This window comes from Triticum aestivum, chromosome 3A (genome assembly GCF_018294505.1).
Source record: "Triticum aestivum cultivar Chinese Spring chromosome 3A, IWGSC CS RefSeq v2.1, whole genome shotgun sequence".
Classification (NCBI taxonomy): Eukaryota; Viridiplantae; Streptophyta; class Magnoliopsida; order Poales; family Poaceae; genus Triticum; species Triticum aestivum.
The window spans coordinates 17,162,805-17,178,536 of NC_057800.1; the positions used below are offsets into that span (position 1 = coordinate 17,162,805).

Below are 15,732 nucleotides of genomic sequence, written 5' to 3' on the forward strand. Positions count from 1 at the left end.
TTTCTTGTTTGGGGTTCCGACATGTCCCCTCCCACAAATATGCCACTCTGACATACTTCCCCCTTCTTAATGAAAAGGCAGCACCCCTGCCGGTTCCTGAACAAGATCATCAATATGTACTTTTTAGAAATCACGCGTGCGCTATCTAAGAAAAGCATATGTTGTACTTTGTGTTAAATCCACCCAGCTTGCAGGACTACTAGATGAAAAATAGCCATTGGAGCTCGTTGATCTAATTGGAAAAGAATAAACAGACGTTTTTTTTTCTGAATTAAAGCAATTTGATCGCTTTAAACAAACAACCTAGGGACTCGGGTCTTAGATTGAATCTACCGGTATCAGAATTTCCCTACCAATGATGCAACCTTTCCATTCCATCATCATCAAAGCATGTTGCCTTAACAGCAAGTCGCCCTGGCTCATGCTTTGCTACACTTTTGGAAGTGGATTTCGCTATCTCCTGACTTGCAGCCATGAAGTGTTTAGGCTTTTGCAACATGGCCATGTAATCACTATTTGGACTCGGGAAGCCTTGGGCGATTTTTGCAGCCAAATCGTTTTGTAGATCATTCATAAAGATGGTTCGATGCAAGTTCGAGTGCTGATAAAACAAAACATGGTGCACATGTTATGCATCTTTGCTGGAAAAAAAATCGAGTTCAACAATTTATGTTTGTCCTCAATCTCGATGATTTGAAGCAAAAGTTTGGCAAAAATACAAACATAGTGCTCAGCATGCAATCGAATGTATGTCTAATAGAGACCAAAAGAACACTGGTGCCTTCTCCAAAGCTGAAAGATTCAGAACTAGTCATTAGTCAAACCCAATCATGCACTATTGCCCCATCACCCGCGAATGGGGCCTATTGTGGCGTGAGTTCCATCTGCACTACGATTGTGTCACTTGTACCAGCAGCTGGAAGCAACATCTTCGGCACAAGAAACGGGAAGCCATCATCGGGAAACCCATCATACAGATTAGTGTTCCTCGTTTGGAACTCCGTAACCTGGGAATAGCCCGCTTGAGTGCATGACAATGCCAGCCCACACTTGAACTTAATTCCAGTTGTGTGAGGCTGGACGCAGCAGACCTTGATGACACCACCGGAGGACTCCCGCTTTATGCAGACTAGGAAAAGGTGTCCATCCTGACCAACAAGAGCAGTTGCTGATATGGGAGGATCAGCATTGACGTGCATGTATATCCCAAACCACTCACTGTATGGAACTTCCAGGGAGCGCAAATTGTGCTTGCCTGAAAAATGCTCCATGAGCATTGTAGTTGGTCCGCTGAAGCCACAGTCAGCTATGGGACAGAAGCATGGCGCGTGCGGACAATCTTTCTCATGCTCTTCTTTTTGGTAGTATTTTATCGTCGCAGTGCATCCATTGGGGCAAGAAACTTTGAGGGTTTCAACCACATCTTCTAGCCAGTGGCAGCGGTTATAGACTGTTGGAAGGGAGCAGAAGCAGCACTTGCCTGGGAGCTTGTCATGGCAAGACGAACATATGGTATATGACCCACAGTGTACTGACACTGGTGAAACAAAAACAACAAATCAGTGCCCCATATGATATGAATCAGTAAATATGCTAACAAGCAGAAACCGCATCGCTCTGTTTTGCTAGCCATTTGGAATTTTGGACTAATAATGTGTGCACCTGATGTGATGTTGTTCTGATTGTTCAGAATTTTCAACCTTGACTTGCAATTTTGCAACTACAAAATTACAATCCAAAAACATACAATCTTGTAATCACCCTATCCAATTCTAATTAACTAAATAATTTCTGGAAAATCCTACAGTTTGCGGACAATGTCAGACGAACTAGAAGTAATATAATAGTAATCGAATCTAGTAAATAACGAATTTCGAAATATTATTAGACACCCTGATAGTTCCTCAGATCTATTGATATGCTATCGCCTCTGAGAAGCTCCTAGGGCTTGAGTTGTACCAGCAGAGATCAAATCAAACACAAGGGATATTACCTGGAAAATGGGAGGGCGCATGGGGTGGCAGCAGATGGAGCAGTCGAGGTCGTCCATGGTAAAAATGGGGCCCGCCGCCCCGACCTTCATCCTCTGGCTGACACCGCCCTCATCTTTCTCCCTCTCCTCCCGCTTTCCCATCGCTTCCTTCCTTCCTTCCGCGGAAAGTAGTGGCGGCGGCGAGGACAGCCGCCGGATCGCAGAGGCAGAGATTTCTGGTTGCTCTTGCTGGAAGAGAAGCCGCCTCTCTCTGTCTTGGGATCCTGTCCCCCCTTTATTCGGTCTTCTGTCTGGCGTTGTAGGTGGGAGCCGAAAGAAGGAAAGGAGAGATAGGTCAGACGCTGGGCCGAGAAATGTCCCAATTAGAAGATGCGTACACACTACTGCGTGTCACACGCACATAACACCTGTATGTTTACCTCAAAAAAAAACATAACACCTGTATGTCGACTAAAAACAAAAAAAACTGCTGTTTCTCAAAAAATAATCATAACACTTGCTAAATACTCCTCCTAAAAAACCATGCTAAATACTTAATTTTGTAATTTTTGTGTGAATAATACTTCTTTTTGAGCTTAGATAGAAACACCTACACTAGCTATTCAATTTATACTGTATCATGAAGATGTCCATATTTAGGATTGTATACATGAAACCAAGCTTTGATATATGGTAGTAATGAAGCTCGACTGGTGGCGCCGGTCGAGGGATTGGGTATGGAAGGAATTCTAGAGGGTTTGAACGACAGTGGGAGATCAGAGTCATGGGAAGGATGGAACGCCTCGTGCAGGAAATATGAGGGAGAAGTTCCGGTTTGTGAATCTGAGGGAAGACGAAGATGTGGACGCCATCCTCAAGGAATATCTAGAGGAGTTATTGACAGATGCTGAATTATGGTGCTCTCATGGGTTCATACTACGAGAACGTTCAGCCATGGCTTGTTCTTTTGAGAGATGATACACGCTTGGAACTTTGCACGGGTAGTAGAGTTATGAAGGATAATCTATTCTCAATACAACTCTGATGACTTTGTGATTTGGATTGTGTGATGATATTAGAGTTGGATGAGAGGAATGTGAGGAATAATGAGGTATTGATGCGCACAGATAACCGAGAGGATGTAGAATTGGACATGTAGGTGACGGGTCATGAAGATGGGGAGGATTGTTGCAGCCGAAGCACTTGCCCTAGCTCCCTCCCTCCCATGGAACACTTCTCTCTCTCACCTGCTGCGCTCAAACGACGGGGAGGAGAAGAAGGAAGGGAAGAACAGGAGCACATAGTGGACACGCTGAGTTTTCCGACCCACGTACGCCCGCCGCCCGAACGGTAATTTCTTGAGCACGAACTCAACACCCACACCCGTTACAACGATGGCCGCACTGGCTTTATACCCGAGTCGGCACTAGGGCACGAACTCACACCTCCTACTCTTCCCGCGGCCTGTGATCTGCACGCTCCGCTTATGCCCATGACGCGCTCTGACACGCACGGCACCTGGCGAGCACCAATCGATCTCCCACGATCACCCCACGCGACTTGACAACGGGCTGGCCCTACACACACACGCATGGTGTACTCCTACACAGGCACCCCCGTGCTCCACATGCATGCACTCACGCACACACACACCACGGACCCGACATGTCCGACACGACCAGTGCCCACCCACACGCGCACCCGACACATTCGAGCCACAGCCGCGGATTATTTGGCTGACATTCACACCCTAAGTCGCGGCCTAGAGTAGTTCCGGCTCGTTGTCATCGATCTCTCTGATGAGAGCCCGCTCTGCCACCGGCAGCTTCTGAGGCCTCACGCACTCGCGCCGAAAATGCCCGCCCTAGCCACAATGGTAGCAGTGCCAACGCCTCTTCCTGCCGCCACCCGCTACCACGCTACCAGCACCATCATTGTCGTGGTCGAGTCCGCCTCCACCCCGCCATCGCTGCAGAGCCGCTCACTGTGCAACAGTAAGCAACAGCCGCTCGCCGTCGCGCCCGTCGCCGTCCTACCCGCGCCAGCGCGTCCGTTCATCGAATGCCTTGAGCCGCCCCATAGCTTCCTCGAAGGGCATCTCAGCCATGTTGCAGAACTGCTTGATTCCGGCGACGATGAGGTACAAGTGATAGGGGACGGTGTCCAGCAGTTTCTTCACGAGCGCCTCGTCATCGAGCATCGACCCCAAGTTCGCGTACCGCACCATCATGGCACCGAGCCTCCCGGTGTAGCCGTCTAGATCCTCACCATCTACCATCTTCAGACGATCGAAGTCGTCGCGAAGCGCTGCGAGCCGCACCGCCCGGACTTGATCGGTGCCGACGAAACGAACCTTGATGGACTCCCACACCTCCTTCGCGGTCGACTTTCGTCATATCAAGCTTTATTGCACATGTTAGTCCGAAGATGCTTTGGAAACTCTTTTGAAATATAATCATATGAATCAGCAATATACTATTTGGGCTAACTAACTCATATTTTGTTCTAGAAAAACTCATATTTTGATGATTAATAGTAATGAACAAAATTATACCCAAAATATGAGGGACTCTCTCCATTTCCTTTTACTCTGCATATAAGATTTGTTTAAAGTCAAACTTCATAAAGCCGACCGGCTAAATATATATCCATGTTGTAGCAGTGCACTGGTTTTCACATCCTTTCTGTGTGCACTTGATAAATGGTTGTAAACATCATGGTGTATCTTGCTGTCCGCTGGTAACCTAGGTGAATCACTCTAGCTTTTCATAAACCTTTATTGAAACATAGTTTGATTTACAAACTTCCAGCTCATCTGCTAATGAGAATTTATTTTCTTTTTGAGTGTCTCTTGTTTAAACTGTGTACATCGAGAAAAATGCACTTGAATTCCGAGACTATCCTCTGCTCGTCTGTAATTTCTTGGTTGTCTTTCATATGCTGTCCAAATCATATTCTGATTGTAGTGTGGATAAAACAAATTTTGTATCTAATTTTAGATTTGACAAATAGCTACTGGTAAAGTAAGATAGGTTAAGCTTCTAGGCTCCATATAAAGTTGTGTTAGCAGACATGTTGAAAGTGCAATATGGTCTCGACAACAGAGATGTTATATTCCACCTTCAACCAGCTTGTCATCTTCTTACAAGTTAGAACAAGATAAACTATAGTCATAGTACTGATATTTAGCTGGCTAACAAAGCCGCATAACTTGGTCGATCATCAATATGTACTTTATTAAAATCACATGCTATCTAAGAAAACCATCTCTTGTACTTTGTGTTAAATCCACATGGCTTGCAGCTGTACTAGATTAGTAATAGCCATTAGAGTTGGTTGATCTAATTGGCAAAGAATAAACAGACTTTTTATGAATTCAAACAATTTGATCGCTTTAAACAAACAACCTAGTGACTCGCGTCTTAGATTGAATCTACTGGTATCAGAATTTCCATAACAATCGTGCAGCCTTTCCATTCCATCATCATCAAAGCATGTTGCCCAGGTCGCCCTGGCTCATGCTTTGCTTCACTTTCGGAAGTGGATTTCGATATCTCCTGAGTTGCGGCCATGCAGTGTTTAGGCTTTTGCAACATGGCCATGTAATCACTGTTGCAAGCCTTAGGAGATTTTCGCTATCAAACCTTTTTGTAGATCATTCATAATGATGGTTCGATCCAGGTTCAAGTGCTGATAAAACAAAACATGGTGCACATGTCATGCATGTTTGCTGAAAAAATCGAGTTCAACAATGTATGTTTGTGCTCATTCTCGATGATTTGAAGCAAAAATTTGCCAAAAAACTACAAACATAGTGCTCATCCTGCAATATGATGGATGTCTAATAGAGACCAAAAGAACACTATTGCCCTCGCCAAAGCTGAAAGATTCAGATATAGTCACTAGTCAAACGCAATGATCCCCGAGTGCCCCATCACCCGCAAATGGGGCCTATTGTAGTGTGAGTTCCATTTGCACTACGATTGTGGCACTTGCACTTGTACCGGCGGGGCCTGGAAGCAACACCTAGCCTTCGGCACAAGGAATGGGAAACCATCATCGGGAAGCCCAGCATACAGATTAGTATTCCTCGTTTGGAACTCCGTAGCGAGGGAATTGCCCGTTTTAGTGCATGACAAATGCCAGACCGCACTTGAACTTAATTCCAGTATTGTGAGGCTGGACGCAGCAGACCTTCAAGACACCACCGAAGGACTCCAGCTTCATGCAGACCAGGAAAAGGTGTCCATATATATCCCGAACCACTCGCTGTATGGAGCATTGCAGTTGGTCCGCTGAAGCTGCAGTTGGCTATGGGACAGAAGCATGGTGCGTGCAGACAATCTTTCTCATGCTCTTGTTTTTGGTAGTATTTTATCCTCGCAGTGCATCCATTCGGGCAAGCAACTTCGAGGGATTCAACTACATCTTCTAGCGTGCGGCAGCGGTTGTAGACGGTGGGAAGGGAGCAGAAGCAGCACTTGCCTGGGAGCTTTTCATGGCAAGACGAACATATGGTATGACCCACAGTATACAAACACTGACGACACAAACAACAAATCAGTGCATATGATATGAGTCAGTAATTATGCTAATGACAAAATTGCAAGGATCTGTTTTTGTTAGCCATTTGGACTAATAATGTGTGCATCGGATGTGATGTTGTTCTGATTATTCAGAATTTTCAACCTTAACTTGCAATTTTGCAACTAAATAATTACAATCCAAAAACATACAATCTTGTAATCAGTTAATCACCCTATCCGATTCTAGCTAAATAAATAATTTCGGGAAAATCCTGCAGTTTGCGGACAAAGTCAGACGAACTGGAAGTATCATAATAGTAATCGAATCTAATAATTAACGAATTTCGAAATATTATAAGACACCCAGATAGTTCCCCAGATCTATTGATATGCTATCGCCTCTGAGAAGCTCCTACTCGTAGGGCTTGAGTTGAACCAGCAGAGATCAAATCAAACACAAGGGATATTACCTGGAAAATGGGAGGGCGCAGGGGGTGGCAGCAGACGGAGCAGTCAAGGACGTTGAGGTCGTCCATGGTGAAGATGGGGCCCGCCGCCCCAACCTTCATCCTCTGGCTGACACCGCTCTCATCTTTCTCCCTCTCCTCCTGCTTTCCCATCGCTTCCTCCCCTGCTTCCGCCGAAAGCAGTGGCGGCGGCGAGGCCAGCCGCCGGATCGCAGATTTCTGGTTGCTCTTGCTGGAAGCGAGCCGCCTCTCTCTGTCTTGGGATCTTGTCCCCCTTTGTTCGGTCTTCTGTCTGGTGTTGTAGGTGGGAGCCGAAAGAAGAAGTAAAGGGGAGATAGGTGAGAAGCTGGGCCGAGCAATGGCCCAAATAGGAGACGAGTACGCACTACTAGCTAGTACATGTCTACACGTACACGCACATAATACCTGCTGTTATTTCTCAAAAAAACTGCTGTTTTCTCAAGAAACAAAAAAACATAACGCCCGCTAAATACTTCTCCCTAAAAAACATGCTAAATACTTAATTTGTAACTTTTGTGAGAATAATACTTCTTTTGGAGGTTAAGGTAGAAACACCTACACTAGCTATTCAACTGATATTGTATCATGAAGATATCAATATTTAGGATTGTATACACGAAAAGAAGTCATCCAACCAAGCTTTGATATATGGTGGTAATGAAACTCGACGGGTGGTGGTGGTCGAGGGACTGGGTAAGGAAGGAGTTCTAGAGGATTTGCACAGCAGTGGGAGATTAGAGTCATGGGAAGGATGAAACACCTCTCTTCCGGGTAAGATTACGGATAATTTCCGGTTTGTGAATATGAGGGAAGACGAAGATGAGGACACCATCCTTGAGGAAGATCTAGAGGATTTATAGAAAGATGTTGAATTATGGCGCTCGATAAGGTTCCTACCAGAACGTTCTGCCATGGCGTGTTCTCTAGAGAGATCATATACGCTTGGAACAGGCACAGGTAGTAGAGTTTAGGGCTATGGAGGATAATCTATTCTCAGTAAGATTATGATACCTTTCTGATTTGGAGCGTGTGATGATATTAGAGTTGTATGAGAGGAATGTGAGGAATAATGAGGCATAGATGCTCATGGATAAGCCAAGGATGTAGAATTAGACCTGTAGGTGACCGATCATGGAGATGGAGAGGATACTTCCTTGCAAGAGTCAAAGAGATTGAAGAAAAGAGATGAGAAACCAATTGAATATGACTTGGCCAAATTGGTGGGCTCCCCTATGGAGCACAACTAGGCCAAATGCGTATCTTATGTTGGAACTGTCATGAGCTCAGGAGACACCGAACAGTTCAAGATTTGGTCTGCATGGTGTAGTTGCATCACCTGAAACATGAATTCTCTCTCAAAGAAGAGGAAGGAGAAGGAGTGGGTACGAAATCTAAGGTGAATGCTAGGGCTTTTCCATTACTTTGTGATGAATCGAAGGGAGAAATGAGGGGGGTATATTCCCTGTGGGACGAAAGCACTAAAGTGCAACTCAAGACATTCGAGTGTGAAACGGCGTGTGGCACATTGGTGTATGCGAGAACTGAGAGTGCAAGAAAGGCATGAAATGTGGACTTTGTTGAGACGAAACAAGCCAAACATGATGGAGTCCATGTGATAGTCAGAATGCCGCTCATGCTCTAGGAGATAAGAAAGACTAATGATGAAATTTAGAGACCTGCTCTCACATTGTCTCTCCGCCATTTCGATTGAAGGGATTGCACTGCTTTGTCGAAAATAATAATATGATAATAAGCAAGTCAAGGAAAATAATGTGAGAGTTTGCGTCAAATGAGAGGTGGCCAACCCAGAATGGTCACATTGTTTCCAGAAAGCTACGTGACATACTTAGTTACTCCTATCTCAGATTGCGTCGTGCTACTAGAGCTAGAGGCATCGAAAGAAGATATAAAAAAGGGGCCAAGGACAACATATGAGGCACACTAGGTGAGGTAGGCAACCCTAGAAAGAGTGATTCAGGAGACGTGGGATCAAGGACCCACTGAGCACAATTTAGGAGACTTCTATGTGAAGTTGAAGGACACACTAAAGAAACATTTGAAAGGTGAGTTGTTAGCATTTGTATGTGAAGAAAGAAATAGATAGGTCGTGCATGGGCTACTTGATTCCATTCAGGAAGTAAAGAAGGTAAGAGCAAATTTGAGGACCTATCCCATTGGGAGGAAAGTTTTTGGATGAAAAGGTCGAGAATCACATGACAAAAAGAACGTGGTCATAATACTCTCTACTTTCACCAAAAGGCGCGTGCAGGAAAATAGAATGAAGTTAAAAAACATACTAAAAGGGATGATGTCAGTTGTATGGTATGTCTAGAAGAGATGGAAGGCAAAGCGAGAAGGTTTTTAAGGAGCTATATAAGTGATATAATGATCTGAACCTGAGTGTCATAAAGGTCACTGCAAACATAAATGAAGAATTAACAAAGCCTTTTACATATGAAGAGACTGGTGATGCCCATTTCAAGATTGGCCCCACTACAACATAAGTGGGTTTTGGTGGCGCTATTGATACATTAGCTGAGGTGCTTTGCCATTCTCTCTCAAACCATGGAAAGGCAATTCTCAAAGTGCTTAAAATGCTTTCAGCCCTGGCGGTTACTAAGAAGAACCGCTTCTAGTGCTTTACAATCCGAGCGGTTTTCCATATTGTACCGCCTGGAATACTATATCATTCAAAGAGGTTTATAGTTCAGAACTGCTTCCATTTGATATTCGATCATGAAAGTTTATTTTCATTAGGCACCCAACCCTACAAATTTATATCATATAAAGCATTCACCTACACATATACACAATGATACACATTATTAATCATTCGCCCAAGTCCACAATCTCTCATATAATACGTTCATAACCAATATATGTACGTATACCCCTCATGATCTTAAGTAGCCTACCCATCCTGCCTTACTGATCGCTGCCAATCAATAGGTTAAGGAAATTAATGTAACATATTGATTGGTTTATTGAATGTTTGTATTTGAGAAGGTCATTCCACAGTATCGGGGCTTGGGATGGTAGCACACAAACAAACAAGAGTTAATAGTTGGCGGCATTTTTTCTCAAAGCACACACCTAACCCTTTTTTGTGTGTAGTGCAACTAAAATCAGTTTACATGTCAAAAATATGCCAACTTATTGAAAATATAATGCAAGCAAAGTCAAAGTACTGTGTAAACATAAACTGATATTAGCAAACAAGTAATAGCTCAACTTAAACTCCAAATGATTTACTTTCTAAGCAATTATTAAGGTACCTACTACTTGTGTATATCATGTTCATTGAGATGCGGTCTTCATACATACTAATATTCTTAGATGTCGCTAATGCTAGTAATTCTTACATGTTGATAATTCATGTATGGTTAAGACTCTAATTCTCACTTTTCAGAAAAGGCTAGAATCCGAATTCAGTCACTAAATCAAACTGAAGTTGAAGAAGTTGCACCTCTTGTGCTTGCCTGAAAAATGCTCCAAGAGTATCGTGATTGGTCCACTCAAGAATTGCAACCGATTTCGTCATTCAAGGATATGTTCTACCTTGTGGCAATGATGTAGACTGTGGGAAGGGAGTAGAGAACATTGAAGAGAACACATCAAACTTCTTTTAGACTCCGTGTATGTTCAATTTTTTAGTTACCATCTAAATCCATTCACTAGTAGAAAAAGGGTCATCTGTCCCGGTTGGTAAGGGCCTTTTGTCCCGGTTTGTGAACCAGGACTAAAGGGTCGTTACTAATGCCCTAGCCCTTTAGTCCCGGTTCTTACACGAACCGGGACAGATGGGCCTCCATGTGGCCGGTGCGCCGAGCCTAGGCAGGAGGGCCTTTGGTCCCGGTTGGTGGCACCAACCGGGACCAATAGGCATCCACGCGTCAGCATTTCAGGGGCTTGGGTTTTTGTTTTTTTTTTGAAAGGGGGGAGGCGTTGGGGGTTTTGGGGGTTTAATGTAGGTGTTTCATATATTGTGTTAGCTAGCTAATTAATAGAGAGAAGTGTCCTCTCTTATGTCCGTGCTTGGTCGACGCTATATATACGTATATATAGAGAGGACTAGACACGCTAGCTAGTAAGCAAATGAAGGAAACAGAAGATCGTCATGAACATATGCATACAGAGAGAAGTGATATCGACCACCTCTCCTTCTCCGAGAGATTGCTCGAACAACAAGTTCTCGTATATCTATCCGACACTACCGGCTACATATATACAATAATTATCTCTTACAATATAATCTCCTAATTATATATGAACATAGGGTCCACATAGTATTCTCTGTCTTCAGCGATCACGTGGTCAAGGAAGAATGCCGCCAATTCCTCTTGAATTGCTCGCATATGATCTGGTGCTAGGAGTTCATCCCGCATCCGAAACATCTAATTTGAACAAGGGGGTCAATACGTATATATATGAATAAATGAAACTCAACACAAATGATGGTAATAAAATAAAATTGTGAATATTATTGCTTTACGCACTTCATATTGTTCGTTAGAGTACCCCCGTTCACAGGTCGTGTGGCGGATGGACTCGCAAACGTAGTATCCACAGAAATCATTCCCTTGTTCCTGCCACAACCACTTTACAAGAAATAGAGGTCAATCAAACTGATAAGCAAGCATGCAAAATGGTATTGATGAAACTAGCGCTTGAATCACTAGGAGATGCGCGGAACATGTTACTATAATACTTACTTTCGGGTGTCTAAATTGCAGCTTCTTCGGCAGTCCTGGAGCTTTTTTGGTGAATTTTCTCCAAACTCTGCCAGACAAAGAAAACAATTACTTGATATCAGGAAATGAACAAAGTTGCTGATATGGTGGATAATGATCGATTTAACTTACTTCTTGAGCATTTGAGTCATGTCCGCATAGTCCTGGGGATCTTTTCGTCTCGAGTCTAAGACGGTTACTAGTCTCTGCTCAAGCTTAATCTCTAGGAGAATATAGTGAAAGCTGCGCACACATGCATAACTCATCAATTACATTACTATAACCTGGACTAATAAGGGAAATCGAATATGCACAAGACAGTAACACTCACTTGAAGTTGTAAGGAAAGAGTATTATATCTTTGTTTTCATTTATTACCAACGATCGTAGCAAGTTGGCCTCGGTATCTTCGGCACGATATTTAACCTCAGTTGCATCTATGAGATTTGTGTTACTGAACCCAATATCACCGATTTGTCTTTTTTTCAATTCGGCGATCTTCAATCTGCATAATATAGTGAGGATAATTATAAATACATGCAATGAAAGAGCTGACCTATATAGAGAGACTTAATGACAGAAGTAGTACTACTTACAGACAGTATCAAGTTACCGTTGCTTTATCAAGGGCCTTTTGATTGAAAAACTGGAAGAACTCCTCAAATGGAACATTCAACAGTTCAATTCCAACAAGGTCATGCTCCTCTCTAACTCTCAGCGTCGAAGTATTCCTCCCCCCAAACTCTCTGCAGGTTTTCATGTACCAATCATGGAATCTTCGCATCATCGTTGTTAGAGATCTTTCATCTTTGACGAGAGGCTTCCCGTACTCGTATTTGTGTTCCTCCACCTCCAAGAAATCATAATGTACATCGTCGGGCAGATAATCTCCAAGATTGCTATAACCGGCCACCATCCTCGGATCATTAGCGACGATGTCGCTAGACACCTTGAGCGGTGGGGGGGGGGCACAATTGGTTCGCTTGTTCGCCGAGCTGGGCATTTTTTTCCCAGCTCGTCGTTCTTTTATCCTTTGATCACTGACAGTACTTCCCGACCGCTCCGCTTCGACAAATGTCTTTGCAATAATGCGCTCATAGTTGCCTTTCGGCGGAGACTTTGCTGGTTTTTTCAGGGCAGCCAGAGTGCGCTTTGCTTTCACCGGATCTACCTTCTCCTCCGGAGGTGGATGTTTCTTTGCTTTCACCCCTTCAAAGAAGTTCGTCACTTCGGCTCGCGCGATCTTCGCATTCTCCTCCAGGGTCCTCTCGTATGGTAACTTCTCTGGAGTCTTTAGAGAAGGACCAAATCTGTGTTGCCTCCCGCCTCTGGCTGTACTGCTAGATGCCGGCAGAGCAGATGGAGCGGCTGGGGATGTCTTCTTTCCTTTCTTACAAGGCGGAGGAAAAGGACTACGACGCGCCGGAGCAGCGGCGGGTATCTTCCGCCCTTGCTGACGAGGTGGAGAAGGAGGAGGTTGGCTGCTCGGGCGTGCTGGCGCAGGCGGAGAAGGAGGCGGAGTGCTGCCACGCGCCGGAGAAGGAGGCTGAGTGCCCTGATCACTCGCTGGAGGAGGAGGCCGAGTGCCCTGACTCACTGGAGGAGGAGGAGGAGGAGGAGCAGGTGGAGGCGTCCAGTTCAGAAGGTTGATGAGCTCCTTCCGCCATAGGCATGGAGTCAATTGACAAGAACCCAGCCGAGTCTCCCCTTCACCGGTAGGGTAGTCAAGCTGGAGGTCCTCACATCCCTCCGTTATTTTGTCCACCATCACCCTGGCATATCCTTCTGGAATCGGACGACAGTGAAAAGTTGCGCTGGGTTCAGGAGGTCGAACAGAGCCGACAGTCGCCTTGACTTTGAAGTTCTGCCATTGCGTCATAGGGTGTCAATGTTGAGACTCCGTGATAGCATCCACGGGGTAGCTAGCAGGAGCCGTCAAGACATGCTCTGGCTGAAGCAGCTCGGTGGAAGCCACGCTGCTTCTCCAATGAGATGGAGGGGTAGCTTCGGGGGTAGTTTCGGCAGGTCACTTGCTGCGAGCTACTTCTCATTCCTCTAGCGCTTGAACCCTTTCGTTCAGCGTCTGAATTTGGGCATGCTCCACTTTTTTCCTCCTCTCCTGGCATTTGTAACCGCCTGCGTCCGGAAAACCAGCCTTCCATGGAATGGAGCCTGGCATTCCTGGTGTCCGTCCAGGGTGCTCAGGATTCCCGAGGGCCATTGTGAGCTCGTCGTTCTCTCTATCTAGAACGAACGTCCCTTGCTGCGCTGCATCGATATAGTGCTTAAGCCTCTTGACTGGTATGCTCATTTGCTCGTCCGTCCAAATGCACTTCCCTGATACAGGGTCCAAGGTTCCACCAGCCCCAAAGAACCAAGTACGACAACGGTTTGTCTAGTTCATTGTATCTGGTTCGATCTCTTTATCAAGCAGATCATTCTCAGCCTTGGCCCACTTAGGCCGGGCTTTGAGGTAGCCACCTGACCCCGTGCGATGGTGAAGCTTCTTCTTCACAGCATTTTTCTTGTTTGTCGCCGACATCTTCTTACTCTTTTCCGATGTCTTGTGGGACACAAATGCGGGCAAGTGATCTCTAATCTCTCATATTTGCCGATGAATTCTGGTGTCTCTTCTTTGTCGATAAACGTTTTCAGCTCATTCTTCCACCTCCTGAATAGGTCTGCCATCTTCTTAAGAGCATGAGACTTGATTAATTGCTCTATAACTGGCTTCTCCGGATCCTCCTCTGGCGGTAGGGTGAAATTTGCCTTCAGCTCAGTCCAAAGATCATCTTTCTGCATATCATTGACATAAGACACCTCAGGGTCTTCGTTCTTAGGCTTATACCATTGGTGGATGCTGATCGGGATCTTGTACCTAACAAGAACCCCGCACTGAGCAGCAAATGCTTCCTTTGTCCAGATGGGTTCAATCGGCATGCCATCGTGCGCGATTGCTGTGATCTCAAACCTTTCATCCGAGTGCAACTTTTTCTTCGGGCCTCGTCTCTTTACCGAAGTTGTGCTCGATCCGGAGGGCTAGAAAAAAGAAGAAAGACGAGAGTTAATTAATATGTGTACATACCAAAACAATGAATGCATCAATTAGCTAGTCATCACGGGCTTAACTAATATATTTACCTGGCCGGACTCTGTTCGGTCACCGGAGCCGTCACCACGGGCTCCTTCTAGCACCAGCATTGGGTCACCAGAGCCATCATAATCATGTCTTTCCTCCTCCATTCTTCGATCACCGTAGCCTGCTTCTTCTTCACCCTGTTCTTCCAGACCATCATTGTCGTTAAGATACAACAAGACATCACCTCCGGCTAAGATTATGTCCCCCAACACCTCTTATGCTTCCTCGTCTCGTCCGTGCTCCATTGTTTCTGCAAATATTACAACATGGCAATTATTACACAAACATGGCAGCAGGTGGATATATTAGTGGCAAACGTAGACCTAGCTTATTCCGGGTTTGGGGTGGCCTCGGCAACGCTTGAAGGGTAGGGGCGCGGCGGGAAGGGGTAGGAGACCTACATCATTTTTCTAGGGTTTGGGTGTCCTCGAGAGTTTTGGTCGAGCGAGTGGGCCGGGGGGTGCTCCCGTGGTATAAGTTATCCCGGTCGAAGTTATCCGGGAGGGGGTTATATCGACAACGATGACATACATACGTGGGAAAATAATGTTATCGGGGAGGGGGTAGGTCGAACCCCCCCCCCTCGTGTTGAAGTTATCGGGACACGGGGTATATCGACAACGACATATCCAATAAAAATAAGAAGACGAAGAAGAAATAAAAAGAGGAGAAAAGGATATTAATAGAGGAGAAGATTGAAGAAAAAAAGAAGAAAAAAGAGGAGAAGAAGAAAGGAATAGAGGAGAAGAAGAGAAAAATAGAATTCTATTTTTCTCTTCTTCTCCTCTATTCCTTTCTTCTTCTCCTCTTCTTTTTCTTTTTTTTCTTCTTCTTATTTATTTCTCATCTTCTTCCTCTCCTCTTCTTCTCCTTTCTT

The 15,732-nt window shown here is 44.9% G+C and overlaps 2 pseudogenes; both read right to left on the reverse strand.

Moving 5' to 3' along the window:
- Positions 1 to 453: 453 nt before the first annotated feature.
- Positions 454 to 4,250, reverse strand: LOC123056625 (E3 ubiquitin-protein ligase SINA-like 7; annotated as a pseudogene).
- Positions 4,251 to 5,923: 1,673 nt separating this feature from the next.
- On the reverse strand, positions 5,924 to 8,688 carry LOC123056626 (E3 ubiquitin-protein ligase SINA-like 7; annotated as a pseudogene).
- Between the last annotated feature and the right edge of the window lie 7,044 nt (positions 8,689 to 15,732).